At 35.5% G+C, this 21,344-nt stretch overlaps 1 long non-coding RNA gene across 1 annotated transcript; it reads right to left on the bottom strand.

Annotated features, from left to right (window-relative positions):
• Positions 1-1,328: 1,328 nt before the first annotated feature.
• Positions 1,329-17,113, bottom strand: LOC118496986. Its single transcript, XR_004899527.1, has 4 exons — positions 17,103-17,113; positions 16,552-16,556; positions 3,747-3,753; positions 1,329-1,437 (listed from the first exon to the last, which is right to left on the bottom strand). It is a non-coding gene; the product is annotated as an uncharacterized LOC118496986 (long non-coding RNA).
• Positions 17,114-21,344: the final 4,231 nt, after the last annotated feature.

Raw genomic sequence — 21,344 nt, forward strand, 5'->3', positions numbered from 1 at the left:
CTGCCTCTTCAGGGATTCCTCAGTTGCATCTACCAACTCTCCCAACTGCTCCAAGTCCCCATGGTCCACATCCAGTGACAGGTGGCCAGAGAAATATAAAGGCCAGCCATTTGGGTCTAACTTTGAACTACTTTAATGGGCCCTCATAGCTCCAGAGCAACTTGTAGGGTTGATTTCTATCAACCTTCAAAGCTTGAACTTAGTCTTTGCCCAACCCTGCTTCCTCTCCCTCCCGTCCACAGGCGCTAATCTCAATGGTGTTCCCTATTGAACATCTGGCAGGCTAACTCCATCTCTGAGGCCACTGCCACGGGGGAGGGAAACAGCAACTCAAGCTGGAGAGCCTCCTTGTGATCACTTCGATTTTCACTCTTCTACGGAAAAAGACTTGTTTTTAACTCAATTAAATTTATCTCTTATTAAATCATATCAGATACATAATATATTCTAAGATAACTAAAATACTGTAAGATGCATGGTTCTGGCCATTATGTCTATTTTATATCACTGAAATATTTTTGCATATGTGTGTTGTTATATTGAGCTAAATTGGAAAGCCTGAATAGTTTATTAGATCAATGTTTTAAATCGTAGTTGGTTTAACTATTAGAATATAGATGCTTAAAATACATATTTTACAGTATATGTGCTCTTAATAACTTGAGATGATTGATTGATATGAAATATTTCACCTTTGCCAGTTAATAAAGTATACTCAGTGTCTCCAGTTTAAGAGGAGGACTAGGATTTTAAGATGGAGGGAAAATGCCCTCTAGTGGTAAATATTCATAAGTCTTTTATTTTAAAGCATTAAACTCAATACTTTAACAAATAGGTATCTGTTCTCTGCTAGATGCTGTGTGAAGCCCAAGATACAATTATGAATGGAATAGAAAAAGTAAAAACCTCTTCTAATGTGCATTCTAGGAGAGAGAGAAACTGTAAAAAACAAAACAATTAAAGTAATTCTATATTTAGTGAATAAGATGAAGGGAACAAACGGGATTCCGAAAGAGAATAGCAAGGGGAAACTTGCTTTATTATCAAATACCACTCCTCCATTTGTAGAAAGTTTCAATGCTCTTATTTATATTTTGTGGACAAAGCAAGTTTGTCATTGTCACTGTTGCTTTGTTTTAAACATTTAAGGTATGTGAGTGTATAAAACCAAAATCTCAAATTCTAAAGAGGACTCAGAGCTAAATCAATAATCTAGAGCAATATTTTTCAACCTTTTTCATCTCATGGCACACATAAACTAATTACTAAAGTTATGAGGCATGCCAAAAAATACATTACATTGTTTGCTATTACACTTTTATGTTGCTAAAAAATATACAGGCATCATTTTGTTTCATTCACACTGGACAGCTATTGTTGTGTTGGCTGTTGTCATTTTTATTATTTGACAATCAAAGCAAAAAGAGGTCAGAGCCCCTGGCTGAATAGGTATTGTATGCTTTAAAAGTTCTTGTGGCACACTGGTTTAAAATTGCTGGCCTACAGACATCCTGGAATACTAATTCACATATACAGCATCTAAAATTTTATATAGGACTTTTTCAGGTTTTACAACATAACAAAGAAGTAAGGAAAAACTTACTTATAATTAGATGAGCATTGGACAAAAGAAGAATGAACTTCGAGATTCTACAGATGCCGCTGCTTTCATTATTAATGTCACCTGAACTTCAAAATTTTGCTACAGGATTAGATGCTTTACAAAACATAAACAAACAAACAAAAAAATAAAAATGAGTCACCTTAAAGTAAAATGCAAAACTATAAAAGTCCTAGAGATAAAATCTAGATATCTTTGTGTTCAGAATGATTATTTAGATAAAATACCAAAGACTGGATCCACCAAAGAATAATTGATAAACTGGCTTTCATTAAAATAAAAAAAAATTCTGATCTACAAAAGACAATATTAAGGGAATAAAAATACAAGTCACAAACTGGGAGAATATATTTGCAAAAGACATAACTGATAAAGAACTCTTCTCCAAAATACACAAAGAATTTTAAATTTCAACAGTAAGAAAATAAAAAATCAATTAAAAATGCACCAATACCTAAAGAAACACCTCACCAAAGAAGATATACAAATGCATACAGTACAGGCATATGAAAAGATGCTGCACATCACATATCATCAGGAAAATGCAAACTAAGAGGACAATGGGATACCATTATACATCAAATTAAAATGGCCAAATCCAGACACTGACAGCATCAAATACCAGCAAGGAGCTGGAGCAACAACAGCACTCAGTCATTCGTCACTGATGGAATGCAAAGTAGTGCAGCCACTTTGGAAGAAACTTTAGTGGTTTCTTACAAAACTAAACATACTTTTGTCATATGATTAAGCAATTGTGCTACTTGCTGTTTACTCAAAGTAAATGAAAATTTGTGCCTACTCAAAAGCCTGCACGCAGATGTTTATGGTAGCTTTATTCACAATAGATAAAAGTGGGAGGAAACCAAGATGTCTTGCAATAGATAAATAAACATTGTATATTTAAATAATGGAATATTATTTAGTGCTAAAAAGCAACAGGCTATCAGACCCTGAAAAGACATGGAGGAAACTTCAATGAGTATTAGTAAGTGGGAGTAGCCAAGCTGAAAAAGTTCCACACTGTGTGATTCTAACTACGTGACCTTCTAGGAAAGGAAAGCAGGAGACAGTTAAAAGTTCAGTGGTTGCCTGCTTCGGGGTGGGAGGAAAAGGAAGAATGAATAGATGGAGTACAGAGGATTTTGGGGGGCAGTGAAACTATTCTATATCGTATTACAATGATGGTTATGTGTTCAAACCCATAGAACAGACAACTGCAAGAGTGAACCCAATATAAAATTATGGACTTTAAATAATGATAATAATGTGTCACAGTTGGTTCATCAATTATAACCAATGTACCACTATGATAGAGGATATAATAATTAGGGAGGCTATGCGTGTTTTGGTGCAGGGGATACAGGGGAAATCTCTCCTTCTCTCAAAATCACTGTGAACCTAAAATGGCTCCATAAAATGAAATCTTTTAAAAAAACACATTGGTTTAGGATGTTTTCAGGGAAGAACTAGGTTGCTACCATTTTGGAACTCCGTCATCAAGGTTAAGTTAGTGACATCTAATTGTATGTCGTCTCCTCACAAATGGAGTCTCGGTGCCCAGTCAGTGCCTGACCCAGGTTTGAAAGCTGTTAATAAATAGGTAAATGACTGATGAGTCGAGGATAATAAGTAGGGAAAGAGTTTGTTATCACATCAAAAGAGTTGATTCAACTCTTCAATTGATTTTCTTTATTTCGGGAGCGTGTATCTGTGCATGTTTCCTAACATGTTCCTCTTTTCCCATCTGTCTTGAATATAGCACCCGTATTCTTAGTGATTAACAAAGAATGCTAGTCCACTCCTAATTCTCTAGTTTATAAAGCGTTCAAGGGAGCACCTAATTCTGGGATTATGTCAGATAAAGAAATAATTCACAGTGAGTGTTATTATAGATGAAGGTAAAAGAGAACATAAAGTATAGGGCCAGACACATGAGTAATATAAATGCAAAAATATTGCAACGAAATGTGTTTGGGTGTTTTATTCTTGAAGTCATTTTTTCCTTCAGGATTTAGGTAATCATATTTATAAACTAAATATTCTAACGGGACTCTGACTAACAGAGCTGAGGGCAGGGAGCAGTTTGTCAGTAGTCATGGAGAAAATTATTCTAAGTACACACCCACTAACTGTCATGTCTAAGTAAATAAATAAATAAATTGTCATGTTCATCCACCCAATATTTTTCCTTTGTTTTTGCAGAGAGAAAATAAGTAGTCCTCAGTTTTTTCAGAGAAATTATGGACAACTTATAATAAATAGAAAGTAGGTGAGAGCTTAAACCAGCTAATGGAAAAATCTAACGCCTACCATAATGCATGTTAATAAAAAAATAACAATGGTTTTTAACAAGTTTGAAAACCCAACAACAATAGCATTTCCAAACCATGGGTTATAAATATCAAGAATAAGTTGGTAAATATCAAGGAAATAAAATTTTAACACATTTCCTCACAAAACTACTTGCTGAGAAATTGGGATTTCTTAAATTTACACTGAAGTAAAATAAATACAAGCTTAAATTTATCATTGCCCTTCCCTTCATGCCAAAAATTGGGAAGGACAACTTATCATTGAAAATGATACCCTTCATAACTGAAGAATCCTCACACCTAGAAACAAATGAAAATTTTCTATGGTCCTCTTCTTTACATATCACTCTATTCTGTAAACTTTTATCTGTTATTCCACTAGAGCATGCTTCTCCAAGTGATTTCTGTGTATTCCTTGGGAATGCTGAACTCAATTCACAAGATCCCGAAGATCAACAGTATTGTTGTTTAAGTTTATTTGAGCAAATGTCCATTGGAATTGGCCTGTGCTAAACTAGAAGTGGTTGGAAGCTCTCCCCCAATGGGAGTCAGGGCAAAGACAGAGAGATACAGATGAGTCAAAGAAACAAAGTTATTTGAATGGTTACAGCTTAAAGCCTAGCTGGCTGTGTGTGTTTGTCCCTCACATTTTGATTTCATAGCCTTGAGGCATTTACAGGCTTAGAGTTTGGTTGGCTTAGGTAGGCCACCATGGCATCAGGGCCACATCAGTTTAATGGTCTCCTGGTTTAAATATTCCCCTATTTTCCTCATCTTCTCATACATGAGAGATTCACCAAAAAATTGTTATTAGCACCACTTTCTGTCACATTCAGAGCTAAGTTGCTCATGTCTCACGGTGCAATTCACAGCTTATGCTGCTCATCAAGTGAGACATCCGGTGTGCTGCTGGTGGCTGCGACTAGGTGTGTGAGGCCTGTGAGGGAACGCGGTGCCTCAGGGAGACTGTAATGACGCTCTTAGGAGGACAATACCGAGAGTCTGAAGTCTACTCCCTGCCAGGGCCCCCTTGAGCAAAGCCAGTTGGTATCAAATACATCAAAAGATGTAACCAAAGAGGCATTAGCCTGTTTTGCCCAAGTGACTTGTTTGATAATTCCTTATATTTGAAACAACACCACAAGTGTTGATCCAAACGCAGCAGGAGTTATTTGCTGTAGCAGAAACTCCTCCTTGTTTGGACGGGAAGTGATTTCAAGTGACTGTATCATATAAAACCACCTTCACAAGCAACTCTAGGACTTTGTGTTAGTGGGCTGACATACTTCTACTAATGATTCTTCTTACACATTTAGTTGTATACATTCTGATTGCTTCTTAAGTTAACAACCATTTTATAATTGGATTTACTGTAGAGAAAATAGGAAAAAAATTATGTTAGAACTATTTTACCCTCACAATTAATATCAGTTAATATCATGAAAGTTCTTAGGATGGTTGTCAAATCGGGGACACATCTATCAGGTTTTTTTCCCATAAGAGCCATGTTATGATAGGACATATCAGGATTGCTTATTCCCTTTATATATTATAGTAATGTATTATAAGTTTTGTATTATTTTTATCATAAGCATTTTCAAATGTGTTCATATTATTGAGTTCTCTTGAATAACTTGATCATATAATCAAAAGTTTATTCATTACTTTCACTCAAAATTTATCTCATCCCCTTAAATTAATGCTTTAATATTGATCTAAAAAGTTTTGTTAAAATTCATTCTGGAAATCAGACTGATTACTACTGACATTATACATCTTTAGAATTTTTGTTTTATATTTCATTTTTCTCTGAATTTTCTCACAGCTTTTTAAGAAATAAATTGCAAAGTGACAAAAAATGTACTCTTCAAATATCCTCATCTCAGGAATCTGTAATTTCTCTCTTGTTTTATTAAGCATTCCAAATTAAACTTTTAAATAAACTTCTATATTTTTCTTATATTCTGGTTTCACTTTTAAATCTTCAAAACTACATTTACAACTTTATAATAAGGAGCAGATTTTCTCTTTAGAGAAAACCCTCGGTTGTCAAATGTGTTAAAGATAAACCAAAGACAAAACTTGTAATTACAGCAGAACACCAAAGCGGTGTTTCGAGTATCCTAGCATTAGCTGTTACGTAAGGACGCCAAGGTTAGGCATTTATGGCATCTATTCTGTGCACTCAGCTCTGTTTTATGGGATGCTTGCAGCTCGTAAAAGCAGCAATGTCATATAACAGTCTATGAATATCATTCAAAGGTAAGTTACGATCATGATGATTTTTTATCTATCACATAGTTTTAAAAAATCACTCAAAAGATTTTCCACGGTAATAATAGGGCCAGTAATTGTCAGTCATTGATATTTATGCTATAATGTAAAGTTTATAACTATGAGTTATAATTAGTTTCTAGTTTATTTACTTGGATCATTATTTCATATATACTTTATCATGATTTTAATTAATCTTAGAGTGCTTTAAGTTAGTTACATACTTTTGATATTTTCCATGTGCCTATGAAAATTGGCTCAATTTCAGCAATTTAGTATTTCATATGAATTTCCATTTTATTGTAGAACATCATTTTTCATCTTGACCACTGAAGACAAACATAATTTGCCTAAAAATGTGTAACCAAAACTTCTTTTCAGTATTTCAAAATAAAGCCTGTTTGTTGAGAATAATTTACACAAAACAAAGTAGAGAATCTTTTGTCCTGGGTAAAACTAACTAGTATCTCCTGCATTTGATTACTTTAAAGTGTTATTTTAAAATCTTATATAAAGTGACATTTTAGTAAATCCTGTGTTCTATTTTATTATAATACTATAATACTTTCAGGTAATCAAATGGAACACAGTATTAATGTGATCATAATCATAAAAAACCAGCTCTCCTTTATTAGACAATTTTGAATAAAGTTATTGCTCAGCACAGCAGTCCGTACTTGAGATGATGGTGGTTGCCAAAGTCAGCGTATGAAGACACAGCTCACTTTGGTAAGTGTTCTGTTGATGGTACTCATTCAAAGGGCTTTAAAAATGATTCACTTTTCACTTTTTTTATTTCTTGTTTTGTACATCTAATTCTCATAATGCTTTTACCTCATCATTATTCTTATCTATATTTTTACTCCAGCCAAGGTTTGCCTGAAAAATACACACACACACACACACACACACACACATTCACAGCACAATAAGGAATAAATACTCTTCACATTTAATGGTTATAATACTCATTTCCGCGACTAGTCGCATAGTTGCAGCTGATATTTATAATTACCTTGTTTCACTACCCTCAGCAAACAGCTAAGCTGGTTGTGGTTGTTTACCTGGTGAACTGACCTTTGCTCCTTGAAGGCCCTGGGACAGTAGTAGCCCTTCATGAATTGGCCATTTGTAGCTGCCCACGGACTTTAATGACAGGACATGGTAGAACTTGGAAACACCTACAGGGATCTCCTATCTTTCAGACACGTTCCTCCTTATTTCCACTTCAGAGTTTCAGTCCAATTTTCCCGTGGTTATCAGGATCAGTAACCTCAGTAGGTACACAAACTCCCTTCTATGCCTATAGATTCAGAGGCATGAGGAGCTCAAAGTGGCTGAGAGACAATCTTAACTTCCAGTTCAATGGAATCATTTGTGTAAATCCCAGGGGAAACACCCCATCCTTTGGCAGTGAGACCTCTCGAACAACAAAAGGAGATAAGTTTCTAGAAACAGGAAGAAAACATTCTTCCAATGGATCACCAGGTATAATAGTAAGCAGCATCACTCCCATTTCTACCTCTTCTTTCCTGGGCCTGAGAATTCTGGCTATTAGAAAAACAGCAACATATATTGACAGCTGATTCAGAGCTTTTACCGCCTCCTGGAGAATATTAACCAAGTGCTAAAAGATGTTCCCGCCTATTTTGCATTGTAACTGAGTGTTCAAAGAGCTGTTTAACCATTCTATCAAGTCAGCTGCTTCAGGGTGATGGGAAACATGGTGAGACCAACAGATTCCACAAGCATGGGTCTAATAATGCACTCCATTTGCTGTGAAGACAGTTCCCTGATCAGAAGCAATGCTGTGTAGAATATTATGGTAGTGTATTAGGCATTCTGTAAGTTTTTGGATGGTGGTTTGGGAAGAAACATTGTATGCAAGAATTTCGAGTCTGTATTCAAAGAGGTATATGTTCCAGTAAGAACAAAATGCTGCACTTTCTATGATGATTAGCAGTCCAATGTGATCAGCCATCACCAGGTAGAAGACTGACGACCCGGGGGAACTGTGCCGTATTGGGGGCTTGGTATTGATTTCTGTTGCTGGCAGACTGGAAGACATGCTATTGAAAATAAAATTCCTGGAATCACAGTCCAGAGTATGCAGAATATTTTAGCAATAGTATTAAATGTGCTCTTTGAAAGTGACTGCCTATTTAATATTTTACTATTAGAGTATGACTCAGGAACATTAAAGAAGTTAAAATTTTGAAAAATATGTGTTCCTGAAGTTAATGTAAACTTTTAGAAAGCGTGATTCTATTTGTTGAATGATGAGTTGAATCATGTTTTGTGTTCTTTTACATAAAAATCAGCATTTTTTCTTGTATACCAGAAACTCATTCTATACGTTGATATTTTTCTCATTTTCACTTTCAGCCAAATTTGATCATAAGTGACATAACCACCTAACATTGGGTGACAGATTTATTTAGTGCCCCTCACAGTTTCTTTCAATTAGTGAAACTGTCAAATTGGCCACAATGCATTACCTGTGACAAATGATCATACCCTGAACAGGAAACCCAAGAAACAGAGGGCAGTATTTTCTGTGTTATCAGAATTGTGAGTTTCTGGACTTCTGGTCAATTCTGAATCAATGAGAAATTAAAATTTCCAGAGTGTAGAATATGACTCTGAAGAAAAAAATCATACAGATATGGTAAGAGTTAGTCATATGAGGGAATCACACATATGTATATTAAAGAATATGAAGGGAGAAATTTATTAGGTCTTAACTGTAACAAAGAGACTTTGAGGCATCATATGGAAGAACTTGTTGATATATTAAACCTTAAAAACTTCACCAAAGAAGATGGTGGAGCCTCCTTTTTTGAAAATCTAAATAAAAGAAGTAGGCCGGATTTCATCTTTCAGACGGAAAACCCGTGTAGTGTCAGGAACCCATGCAGACGAACTTTCTGTTCTGTGATTCCATTATTTGAACCGTTTGTGAAATCCTAGCCCTTCAAGTGCTTTCTGGTGCTTGTCTCCTGGTAAGTCCCATAGGTATATTTTCCTCCCAGGCACCAGCCCACTTAAAGCAAAGCAGTCATGGGAGTTGCCAACTCATCAAAAGCAGGGTCTAGTCCAGCATTAACCTAATTATATGCTGCAACCACTTTTCTTATGCATCTGGGAGTAACTCCTTGGCTTCCAGCCAGCATCTCTGGGATTTGATTTTCAAGTGACATAGCCAGTTACTTTAAAATGTTTACTTCCTGAATGCTGGAGATGGGATGTCATCATCACAAAGGAGCAAATTCACAATTAGATCAAAAGCCTCTGCTCGTGTTAGCCCGCATGGCGTTGCCAAAGGCCAGAGAGCCCTGATCTCTGGTTTCTCTGGACTCGTATTTTCTCAGTAATGATACGGTAACGGTATCTTTTTCATTACGTCTCACTCTGAGATGATCAAGTCATTATGTGCCTTGCTTTTTCTTCACAGAACATTGGTAAGCAGTTTTAAAGGAAAATTTGATATAAATCTTATAAATTTCTGGCAAGAAAATTAGGCAGACATCTGGAAAAAAAAGTAGCACCGCCCATCTCCATCCAAAATGTAATTTTGCTTCATGTCTATACTTTTTTTCAAAGGACAATATACAAATTCCTTAGCCATGAGCCTTTCGGGAGCATAAGTGCCTCAATAGTCTATGGGTTATCTTCTATATCTTAGAAAAAGAACTCTGTGTTTCTCTTCCATCCATATATTTCACAGGGCTATAGTGTGATGTAGAGCTCACATGTATTAAATCAATAGCATTTACTGTTGGCAGAAAATATGATCTGCACCCAGTAAGTAGAAACATAAATACAACCTCATAAGGAAGTTAGTCAATAAGAGCATTTCTTCTCCATCTGCTGCTGCCGAGTTTGGCTAGTCTGTTACTGCAGGGCCGTTTGTAGTGTCTGGTCCTCCGTTCTGTTCTCCCTGGTACAGGCTTTATGGGATGGTTTCCTGGGCTGTTATATGACTCTTTTCCACACTCAGTGAGTGGCTGCCTTGATTGATCTTAACAGCACCTTTGAAAATTCTGGTGGAAATCTTTTCTTAGTTGAGGTTTTTAGATATTGGCTATATAACTAAATAAGAAGTTCCATATTTCAAAGTAGTGTGTCTGGAAGGGTGCCCAGAGTAAAGAAAACATTAATAGGCATAAAAAGCTAGCATATGGATACTATAAGAAGTATGATGGAAAATGTCCAAATAAAGTAGTGGAACCTTCCAATCAAAGAGTGTTAGGGGCAGCAAGGAAAATATGTTCTCTCTTATGTTTCTGCCAAAATGTAAGGACAATACAACCTATATAGTAAATTCAGCAGATGCTGGAAACTGCAAAAAAGAACGCTAGTTGCAGCCAAGTTCGTTTAAAGTAACATACTACTTATGTCTGAGTTTGATTGCAATTATATTGTTATTTGATCTATTTTATTTTGTTATTTTATCTATGTTATTTTGTCTATTAAGATCATCTTAAATTAATATAGTTAGATTGTATAAAATTGTCCTCACAGAAAAAATGAAATAGTATCATTTCCTTAGAAAGGTCAATACAAAAAAAGATCTATACTATGTATTGAACCCAATCTCTTGGTAATTGTATTTTAAGTTCCCATTATGCATCTAGACATATGATAGGCATATAAGTGTGGAATACAGCATAATTGCTTCTTTGAAAGTGTTTAAAAGTTACTTTAAAGAAATGGTAGCAAGCTATACATTTTCTTTGTCCACTCTAAGGGAGTTATTTCAAGGCTTTTGATAGTAAAGATTTTTTTGCTACTAAATTCTAAGGAACATTTTATTTTGAATCTTCAATATAGATGCTAAATTAATTATTTCTATTTGACACACATAGCTTTTAGGTAAGGGTTGTCATGTGTTATAGTATACAATTTAAAGATTTTTTTGATAGTAAGAAATAGCATAGTAACACTAGATACAGGGAAGGCAGAGCTTTTTGTTTCTGATGGCTCCAAACATGACAAGGCTGCCAGGCCAGGACACACAGGGTCTTCGCACCCAGGGACGTGGTGGCAGGAAGCTGGAGCAGGTTAGGGCTGATGCGCACTGGACCGCAGCGTGAGTGCCCAGGAAGGGGAGTCGTTTGGTGTATACTTGATTAGCTGCTCAAAAAGAGAACTGTCCTCTGCTGAGGACCTCAAAACTGGGTCGAGACACAAAAAAATTGTTAAGAATCTATACTATATGACACAGATCTAAACTGTGAAAATATTCTTTATAATTCACTCATAATTTCTGTAAATACTTAATGAACACATATTATGTGTTGACTCCAAGATGGACATTAAGAAAATAAGGATGGACAAGAGGATATAAGTTTAGTGGCAGACAAAATAATGATGGCAATTTAGTTATAAATCTAACTGAGTCACATAAGTTGCTATTGAAACACAGATGTAGGCTTTGTTTCAGTAGTCCAGATCACTCGGGAGACATAGGATACATCATTAACAAAGATAAAAAAGCTTGATAAAATTTAATAAGCAGCAATCTTTTAAAAAACTAGTACAAATACACTGTATAAATAAATAAAAAAAGTCCCAGAAAGATAAAGAGACTTGGTTTATGTCACAAATAGTATAGGAAGCAGCCTAGAACACCTTCCACACCTAATATTCACCTATCTTTTCCCTTGTATGGTCAATATTAACTTAGTTTAATTGTAAATTCCACATATTTGACTATCAGAACATGATGTGTAAGAATTATAATAATCTGGCCAGAAAGACCTATAAAAAAAAGAATAGATTTAGAATTCTGTTTTTTAATGAATGCATTTTAAAATGAAATTCTTTTCCGGCATCGTTAAGATCTTCCCTCCCACAGTCATCATGTCTAAGTCAGAGTCTCCCCAAGAGCCAGACCAATATCTTTATTGGAGGTCTGAGCTTTGAAACAACCAATGAGAGTCTGAGGAGCCCTTCCAAGCACTGGGGAACACTCGCCGACTGAGTGGTGATGAGAGATTCAGGGGATTATTTTGAACAGTGTGAGAAAACTAAAGTGAGTGAAATCATGACTGACCGAGGCAGTGGCAAGCAGAGAGGCTTGCTTTTGTAACCTTTGATGACCATGACTCCATAACAAAGATCGTCATTCACAAAAACTACATTATGAATGGCCACAGCTGTGAAGTAAGGGGAGTGCTATCTAAGCAAGAGGTGGCTTGTGCTTCATCCAGTCACAGAGGCCAAAGTGATTCTGGAAACTTTGGAGGTGGTTTTGGTGGGAATGACAACTTTGGCTATGGAGGAAACTTTCATAGTCCAGGTGGTGGCGGCGGCGGCGGAGGAGTTGGAGGCGGATATGGTGGTAGTAAGGTGGTTGTAATGGACTGGGTAATGATGGAAGCAATTTGGCAGGTGGCAGAAGCTATAATGATTTGGACAATTACAACAACCTTCAAATTTTACACCCATGAAAGGAGGAGACTTTGGACGCAGAAGTTATGGCCCCTTTGGTGATAGAGGCCAATTCTTTGCCAAACCACAAAACCAAGGTGGCTATGGTGGCTCCAGCAGCAGCAGTAGCTAAGGCAGTGTTGAAAGGTTTTAATTACCGACAGGAAATAAAGCTTAACAGAAGAGGAGGGCCAGAGAAGTGGCTGGGAAGCTACAAGTAACAACAGATTTGTGGACTCAGCTAAGCAGAGGTGACAATAAATGCTAACTGCTACAAAGACACATTTTAGACAGTACTCATGTCAATGGGTAAAAGTTCAAACACTGTATTTGTGACTAGTTTTATCACAGGTTATTTTAGTTTCTGTTCTGTGGAAAGAGTGAAGCATTCCAACAAAGGATTTGGATGTAGTTGTTTTTTGTTTTTTGTTTTTTTCACTCATGCTCTTGACTGCTAAAAGTAATAGCCTGAGCATGATGCTGAATTAGTGTGTCTTTTTAAAATAATAGCAATAATAATAATAATAAGGACAGAAATTCTTTTCTATTTGAGAAGTGAAAATCTGGGCCTTCACCTGGTCTAGGAACCTTAGACCCGATCTTTAAGGTGGCTATAACTGGGGTTGAGCTTTGTATAATACGACAGCATACAGCAAAGAGTAAAATGCAGTTGGAGTCTCATGCTAAGACATAAATGAGTTCTCAAAATGTTCAATGTTAAACCCAAAGGAAAAAGCAGGGAGCAAATTCAAGGATTAGTGACACATGCGAGGAGTGAGCCAAACCTTGGAATACAGCCTGGAAATACAACCCAAACAAGGGTCGGGGAGGAAAGCTGTAATGGATGTTGATGACTTAATCTGTGGGTAAGGAGGGAGCCCGTAAGAAAAAAATGTGTTGATGATGGAGTTTTACCTTATAAAATTGAGGCTTTCCATTTGTATTTTTTTACATTAAAATAGCTCTGTACTAGTGCAAATATATCGGGATAGTCAATTTTTATGTAGTAGTAAATTATTACAATATACTATAATGTTTATTCTAATATTGTATTAAAGGAATTAACTAAATTATATTGATTTAGAAGCCATTAGAATTATACCTTGATTATTTATTTAAAAATCATTGATCATTAGAGCCTAATAAAATTTATTAGGTGTAACTCTAGAGCTCCATCTATAGGGAGGTCCATAAGAGTTTAGAAAAAAATAAATAACCCACTTACAGTCTCATTAGATATGACAAATCAACATAAAATATTTCAGGTGTATGCACCATTTATGTGAAACAGTTGACTCTTGGGGTTATGACTTCTTTGTCTGTCTCTGAAGATGCAGAGTATAACTTTGTGGTATTTGCACATGGAGGTATTTCCTCCATGTTTAATATCCAGTTCTGAACCAACCCCTGAACTGTCAGTAACTCAGGCCTTCAAATAGATTGTGCCACTCAAATTGACTTCGTCATTCTTCTCCTGTTCAAATTTCCCCTGAAGGCATTGCTAAACTATGCCTTTTTACACTTGGTTTATTTAGATCATGATTAAAACAAAGTACAGTTACTAAGTTGAGTTGTATGCCTCTCAAGGCATACATAAGTTGATTTTGCTCTTGAACTGATCTTTCCCATGCCACCTTCACCATTTTCATGTCATTGACAAGGAAAATTGTTCTTAGAATGTGCTATTCTCTGAAGATAACTAACTACCTTATAGTTTTATCATTTTATGTGTTTTTGTATTTCCTATATTATCCTTACACAGGTAGTATACACATAAATTGATTTTCCTTCATTATCTTATCTGATAACCTATGTTTTTCTATCTGTCAAGCTTGGTCTATTATGTCTATTGTGATAACTGACACATTTAGACTTCTACCATTTTTATTTTACATTATTATTTAAAAGATTTTATTTATTTATTTTTAGACAGATGGGAAAGGAGAGAGAAAGGGAGTGGGAGAAGCATCGATGTGTGGTTGCCTCTCACACACCCCCTACTGGGGACCAGGCTGGCAACCCAGGCATGTGATCTGACTGGGACTTGAACCAGTGACTCATTTGGTTCACTCAATCCACTGAGCCACACCAGCTAGGGCTTATTTTACATTCTTAATGTCACTTTTTCTGTTTCCTTTTTTCTTATATTTTAATTTTTGGCATATTGATTGTTTTTTATTTTTAATTCTTTCCCTATCAGGTGTGGCAGTACAAAAACAAATATGATTCTGTCCTTTGCTTTGTACATTAGTTGAGGGGCATGTGAATGTAGTTGCATTGCATTCTATTTAATTATACTTTTACAGAGTATGCTAGATTCACATAACTATCATTTCTCTTTAAATTATTACAAAGAGCAACTCCCGCCAAAAGTATAAAATTTCTAATGAACTAGATACATCAAAGCAATTAATTAGTTTTTAAAATCAGTCACTTTCAATGAAAATATTTCTACTGTGAAAATAGAAACAACCTCAAAACTTTATTACATATATTTAACTTAATAATTTCCTAAGTTATTCAGTATCTCAGTCCCCTAACATATAACAAAAAGTTCTTAGAACACTTTAATTCTGACCTTTCCTTTTCTGATATATATGCTACTTTTAATAGAATTTTATTTATGTTTTAGTTAAACCTACAAGTTAGACCATACTGTTCTTATCTTATATAGACAATACATATTTCAGTTTATTTACATATTTACTTATTTCCTTGTTCATTATTACTTTTTGCATCTCAGGCCACCTCTTAGGTACACATGATAGAAAATTCTTTACTGCCAACCTATTGAATATTTATTCGTTTTGGCTTTTGTTTTCTATTCATTTGGCTCACTGTTTTTACTGTTGTTGGTTCTGTGGTTCGTTTTGTTTTGTCTTATTTGTCCCTAGAAAGTTTTGTAGTTTTCTTATGAGCCCAGTAATGAATTAAAAGTATGTATATTTTCATTGATTTAGGATCTTGTTTTATTTCCAGAGGGCTCTTCAGATATCCAGACCACATGCCACAGGGAAGCAGAGATTGCAGTGTGTTTTGATTCAGATGACTGGTACAATAAAAGGGAGAAGAATACTTATGGACCGAAGTAATACCTAAGAAAGGTAAGTCTACACAGGGTACTGTGACAAGTCAGGACTAAATGCCTCAAAAGGCAAGAGCATCTGGAAGAAAGGTCATCTTTATGTTTATATAATATAATGAGTTTGATTCAAGGTCACTGATATGGACACATCAAGACTTACTATCACCACCACTTGATTAAAAACCAAGCTAGCCTGGCTGGCGTAGCTCAGTGGATTGAGCACAGGCTGGGAACCAAAGTGTCCCAGGTTCTATTCCCAGCTAGGGTACATTCCTGGGTTGCAGGCCATAACCCCCAGCAACCGCACATTGATGTCTCTCTCTCTCTCTCTCTCTCTCTCCCCCTTCCCTCCCTAAAAATAAATAAATAAAATGTTTAAAAAAATATATTAAAAAAAACAAAAACAAAAACAAAAAAAAACCAAGCTAGTATATTACAATGTTTTTAAACAAATGAAGTTCTAGAATGTTGTTAACAAGTTTAAAACTAATAGATTCCTTACTACTAATGCATTTAACTTTTAAAGATTCTTTTTGGAAACTAGATACAATAGTCATGAGTTACTAAAGAAACAACAGGCACTGGCTGGCATAGCTCAGTCGATTGTGTGGGCTGTGAACCAAAGAGTTGCACTTTCGATTCCCAGTCAGGGCACATGTCTGGGTTGCAGGCCAGGTCCCCAGTGGGGGCCACACAAGAGGCAACCATACATTGATGTTTCTCTCTCTTTCTTTCCCACTCCCTTCCCCTCTCTAAAAAAATAAAAAATATATATATATTTAAAAAAAAGAAACAACACGATTTCAGTGTTCCTAAAATACATAGTCTTCCTAAACATACATATTTAAAAACCCCCTTCTATCTGCCCTAAAGTCCTTCTTCCAGATCTGTCGCATTTGGTCATCAACTTTGACACAAGGATGGGATTTACATGACACCTCACCATCTGGCATTCTTTCTAGCTTTGCTGCTGAGATGAGATTTCCGAGAAACTCATAGTGCAACAACATGTGACTCTGGCACTGCCAGTTTGGGGCTCAGCTCGTTACTGAGAATGTTTCTCATAACTCATCTGCACACTTCTTCCTGCAGATGAGTATTCTCTATAATTCAAATGACCTGAAGGAAGGTGTATTGTTTTACTTGCTCTTTTCGCTCCAATATCCAATAAAACAGCACGATGTTTTGGAAAGATGCATTGAATGAATAACTCAATATTAATAGCCTGATTTCCCTTTTCTATAAATAACCCCACTCTTAGTTATGTTTTCTTTTGCCTGAGTTTCAAATTAAATATTAAATATCCAATCTTGTCCAGTAGCACAGGCTGTGGCAGTCAGTACCAGAAAGAGGAGTGTGTGAAATGTAATACCAGGTGTTGCAGTGCAAAAACAACCATGATGTTGTCCTTTTCTTTGTAAAATCATTGGAGGTCTGCAAATGTAGTTGCATTGCAATCTATTTAATAATACTTTTACAGAGTATACCAGATGTACATAACTCTCATTTATCTTTAAATTATTTTTTTCTTATTTTTATCACTATGAATTGTTTATTAGGATAAAACTTTGTGGTCTCAGGACTTTTAAAACATTTCATAATTTTTTAATGCTATGCCATCTTTATTTTTATTTTTAACTTTTAAAAATATTTTTATTGATTATGATATTATAGTTTTCCCAATTTTTCCTCCTTTATCCCCCTTCACCCTGCCTCCCCAACCCTCCAGCATTCCCCCACCCCTTAGTTTATGTCCATGGGTTATACATATAAGTTCTTTGAGTTCTCTGTTTCCTATATCATTTTTTATCTCTCCCTGTCTATTTTATGTCTACTAATTATGCTTATTCCCTGTGCCTTTCCTCCCCCATTCCTCCCTCCCACCTCCCCACTGAAATCTCTCCATTTGATGTTCACTTCTCTGATTCTGTTCCTGTTCTAGTTGTTTGCTTAGTTCTTGTTTTCATTGATTTTCTTTTCCTTTAGGTTCATTTGTTGATAGTTGGGAGTTTGTTGTCATTTTATTGTTCATATTTTTTATCTTCTTTTTCTTAGATAAGTTCCCTTTAACAATTCATAGAATAAGGGCTTGTTGATGATGAACTCCTTTAACTTGATCTTATCTGAGAAGCACATTATTTGCCCTTCCATTCTAAAGGAAAGCGTTACTGGATAGAGTAATCTTGGATGTAGATTCTTGCCTTTCATGACTTCAACTACTTTTTTCCTGCCCCTTCCTGCCTGCAAGTTTTCTTTTGAGAAATCAGCTGATAGCCTTATGGGAACTCCTTTATAGGTCACTGTCTCCTTTTCCCTTGCTGCTTTTAGGATTTTCTCTTTGTCTTTAATCTCGGGTAACTTAATGACGACATGCCTTGTTGTATTCTTCTTTGAGTCCGACTTCTTTGGAACTCTCTTGGCTTCCTGGACTTTCTGGAAGTCTATTTCCTTCACCAGATTGGGGAAGTTTTCCTTCATTATTTGTTCAAAGAAGTTTTCAATTTCTTGCTGTTGTTCTTCTCCTTCTGGCATCCCTATAATTCAGATATTGGAATGTTTCAGGTTGTCCCAGAGAGTCTTGGGCCTCTCTTTATTTTTCTGGATTTTTGTTGCTTTGTTCTGATCCAGTTGGATGTTTATTTCTTCCTTGTGTTCCAAACAGTTGCTTTGAATCCTGGTTTCCCTCTTGTCACTGTTGGTTCCCTGAATATTTTGCTTTATTTCATTTCAGGAATCTTTCATTTGTTCTTTCATTTTTCAACCAAGCTCAATCAGTTCTGTGAGCATTTTGATTACCAGGGCTTTAAATTCCTCATCAGATAGGTTGGCAGTCTCCTCATTGCTTAGTTCTGAGGTTTTGCTGTGTTCTTCCATTTGGGCCGTATTTCTTTGTCTTGGCACAGCTGATTATGTTGTAAGGGGAAGGGTCTTAGGTATTCCTATCTTTAAATTATTATAAACAGCAACTCCTACCAAAAGTATAAAATTTATAATGAGCCAGAATTATCAAAGCAATTAAGTAGCTTCTAAAATCACTCACTTTCAACAAAAACCTTATTTCTACTCTGAAAATAGAAATAATAACAACAAAAATATAGTTGGGTTTTGGGAGGTTTTTGGTCAGTCTGGCCACAAGTCTCATTGGCTGAAGAAACAGAAAAAGAGAAAAAAATAAGATAATTTAGCTAGGATTGAGAAAATATCTATTTGGATTCAAATATTTATAACTGATGTAATTTTACTTTACCTACTTGGAGCTTCATATAATTGTTTTAGTTAAATAACATTAGGCTTTTATAAACATGAAAGAAAATTCTAATCTCTATCATCTCCACGTGAGTTACTCTTGTCACACATAAATACAAGATTTCCCGTGCATCTGTTTCATAATCCTCCTTCCAAGGGTGACTAGCTAAAGAATTTGAATGTCATGACAGCTCTAAACCAGCTGCCACGCTCCAAGAGCGCTTCCTGGAAAGAGTTTAGTGAGCACTCGTGAAGACTGCCATTCTTGGAAATAAGATTGGAGGCATCAGGGAATGTTCTTTTCTACCAATTGAGCTGTCATGTATCTTCAAATTTAACACCAATCTAAAAAAGACCTTCCTCTCATATTCTACTTGCCATATAAACATTTACATAAAACCAAGATTTGAGGAAGATCAAGGGTTGCCACAGTACAAACTGTCTGAGTGGATTAAGGTTGTCCTGTGTTTATAATAGATATGCATGTTTGATTTATGTTTGAGCAGTCTATAATATGCTTACAAAATAGACAACTAAGGTTTCATAGTTTTCATTCCAATGGAATGCTATCTATTCAATTATTTTTATTCTTTTTATATGATTTAAAACAATATAAACTGAACAAAAATAAAAGTTGTAAGAAAGTAAAAGGTAGATAATTTAATCCCCTCCTTTACTAATCTAGATTATACTAAACTATCTATTAAGATTAGACTAAAACATGAGAAAGAAATATTTAGAGGGTAAATGCAGTGATGCAGCCCTGAAAATGACAATTCTTATGACAAGCAAAAGTTTTTGGGTGAGGATCAATTCAGCATATAAAATTTGTCCGATGGATAAATATTACATAAAGATTAAGTTGACAGAAAGTTATTGATAAGGCTCATGTTAAAATTTTATATATTATTCTTTATAGAAAGGACACAAAATGTAATTGAATATGTTTTATTAATTTGCAAATTTTAAGAAACTCATAAGCTTTAAAGATAATTGATTAGTAGTAGTAGCAATAGTTGTAATAACAACATAGTACTAATTAGAAATAGTAGTTATTTTCATTATTTATTAAGTATCTACTTCATGCCTAATATATGTAATACATTATAATGTATTAAGAAAGTTACATGAATGACATGAATAGTCCAAGACCATAATGCTGGAATGAGGTGAAGACAGGACGAGAAAGTAAATGGTCTAACCCCAGAGCCTTCACTGTTGGCCACTGGGCCACACTGTCTTCATTTGTAGCATCATTATCATTGGGTGATGAGAGCACAGATAAGAGATAGCCTAAGATAACCTAAGTCTTTAGAAATATTACATTTAAAAATATGTTTTTATAATTATTTCTTAGTTATTTTTACATCAATGTTATTTAGGTTACTAGTAGTTGAAAGTGGAGAAAAAAAGATGAGTAAAGGTAAAGAAGCCCTCTAACCAGCCAATAGAAACGAGAACAGTATTTCAAAGCTCTTTCAATGTTACGCTCAACTAGCTTATCTTGAAAGTTTCCAAATGGAGAAAATTTAAAGAAAAACAGAAAGGAAAAGGAATAGGCTCACGTCCTGTTATGTAGGGAACAAGGGCAACTGCTTTCTTTAAATTGATAATGTATTATACCAGACGGGCCATTACAGAGCATGCCCCACCTAGAGTTTCCAGTTGGCTGTCTGAGCATCACATGAATTCACAGCCCTGAACATTGCTGTTTACATTGGAGCAGACACACAACCCCATGGATAGAGGAAGGATTCATAGGCTAAACTAAGCTTCAGATTTTTTCCAGTAAGAACTTGAAGAACAAAGACTATAGTCAACCGATAATGAATGCTAACCAAGTGACTCCTTTGGGGTTACAGTAGCTAGCACTGCGTCATTTAAGGGTGGGAAGTAAGCAGAAGAAACCATTCCACTGCCAGAAATAAACACAGAGAGAGGCAGAAATGGGAGAGATGTAAGCTCTGAGAGACATAGATTTAGTTCAATTTCTGACAGCTTGCCAGGTTCTATAAGAACAACCTCTACGGTACATTCTTTAGTCTCTGAGTCTGGGCTTCTTATACAACAATGACCCTGTGCCTGGTCTTTATTGAAATGGCTTATGAATCCTTATTGAAGTTGCCAATGACCAGACCAGTGACTTCAACCAGTGTGCTGCAAAAATTTTTAAACCATGCAATTCCTGACTATTTAGTCAGGGGCACTAACCCTTTTTCCCTTAGATTGTCAAAAATTAAATGCAATAGTCAACATAACAAAAGCTATTCCATGGGAATGAACCAAAATTATACCTATTTTTTGGTCAGATTGGCAAAACATATATTTTTGGTGTGTTACAGAATTTTAGTAATTAGTTTTTGTGTGC

The sequence above is a fragment of the Phyllostomus discolor genome, chromosome 10 (genome assembly GCF_004126475.2).
Source record: "Phyllostomus discolor isolate MPI-MPIP mPhyDis1 chromosome 10, mPhyDis1.pri.v3, whole genome shotgun sequence".
In the NCBI taxonomy this organism is placed as follows: Eukaryota; Metazoa; Chordata; class Mammalia; order Chiroptera; family Phyllostomidae; genus Phyllostomus; species Phyllostomus discolor.